Below are 1864 nucleotides of genomic sequence, written 5' to 3'. Positions count from 1 at the left end.
GAATACCTGATCACAGATGGTGCAATGGGCTGACATATGTCCTCTTAAATTCATGTTGAAGCCCTAACTCCCAGCACCTCAGAATGTGACCATATTTCGAAACAGTGCTTTTAAAGAACGGATTAAGTTAAAGTGAGACCATTAGGATGGGTGCTAATCTGATTTAACTGATGTCCTTAGAAGAAGAAACTTAGACACACAGAGACAATAAGGATGCACCTTTGCATGGAGTAAAGACCATGTGATGAGGACACAGTGAGAAGGCAGCCATCTGCAAGCCAATGGGAGAGGCTTCAGAAGCAACCAAACCTACTGACACTGATTTTTTTTTACTCCTTGAGCAAATAAATTCTGTTGTTTAAGCCACCCAGTCTGGTATTTTGTTATGCAGCCCTAGTAAACTAATACACATGCTAAGTGACATCTTAAGCTTAAACTGGAGAGGAAACAGACCAAGATAGCAACAGTGGTTACCTCTTGGTACAAAGATTATGGGTGATTTTTTCCCCCCTTTTCTTATTTCCTGCCTTCTTTTACCTCTCTTACTATTTGCATAGCAAAACAAAACAATAACCATATACTCAGGGCCCACATCAACCACACTGTAGGCAAAGGTCCTACTTCTGGGCCTTTGTACTTGCTATTCCCTCTGCCTGAAACACCCTTCCCCAGATATCCATCAGTCATGCTCCCTCACCTTCTTCAGGGCTTCAGTTGTATGACACCTGATTGCAATATGGATCGCAGAATCTCTGAAAGTGGGAATCTCACTTAATGGTATTCCCCAAGTGACTAATAACTGTGTCTGCGTTTTTTAATATTATTAAATTTGTTCAAGTCAAATTAACAATGGCAAGTACAATAACTTCCATAGCTAAGTCCTTCATTATTGAATGAAGTTGCTTTTTTTGGTAAGATAAATGTGCTGCTTTCTTGTGTCAGATAAAATTTAAGTCAGGCTGGATTATCTACTTCTGGTATGACTATTCCTCTTGTAAACTTTGGCAAAGAACATCCTTGTGGCTAGAAATGTTATCTCTTCATCTAACAACCAGATTATCACAAACTCATTGTCATTAGTTTCAAAACAGGTGATGAATTCAAGGTATATTTTTCTGATGTTTGAGTCCTACTTGTGAAGTAGGAGAAAATATATTAGCAATGAATCCTATACTTCCAACATATATTCCCATGAGGTTATACATTCAAATACTTTAATAAAAGTGTGCAAAGCCTATATACACAATTGAACAACAACAGAAAGAGTCAGTTAAACAAACTTATTTTAGGTTAGCCTTTGGAACAGTAACTGAGCACCACAGAGGGCAATGTCAGCTTTTTGTTATTACAGCAGTACTGACATTATAGGATAATTTGATTTGACTTAATTATAAAGAAGGCACCAGAAATATCTTACTAAATAAAAAACTTTGGATTGGTTAATATCTATTAGGCAATCTTAAAATATTCCAAGCAGGAGTTGGAATATACATATAAATATCAGAATAATTGTACTTTATACTGATTAATGACAATAAGCATTTATTCCATTTGAACATTAATTCTCAAACTTTTTTGGTCTCAAACCCCTTTATACTTTTAAAAATTACTGAGGACTTCAAAGAGCCTTTGTTGATGTGGGTTATAGCTATTGATATATACTGAACTAGAAATTAAAAGAGATTTAAAAAAATATTTAATTCATTTAAAATTAACCACAATAAACGATTGCATGTTAAGATAATATATCTTTTTTTTAAAATATATTTTATTGATTTTTTACAAAGAGGAAGGGAGAGAGATAGAGAGTTAGAAACATTGATGAGAGAGAAACATCATCAGCTGCCTCCTGCACATCCCCCAC

Source organism: Myotis davidii, unplaced genomic scaffold, assembly GCF_000327345.1.
Source record: "Myotis davidii unplaced genomic scaffold, ASM32734v1 scaffold935, whole genome shotgun sequence".
NCBI classification, from domain to species: Eukaryota; Metazoa; Chordata; class Mammalia; order Chiroptera; family Vespertilionidae; genus Myotis; species Myotis davidii.
This window is presented reverse-complemented; position numbering follows the sequence as displayed.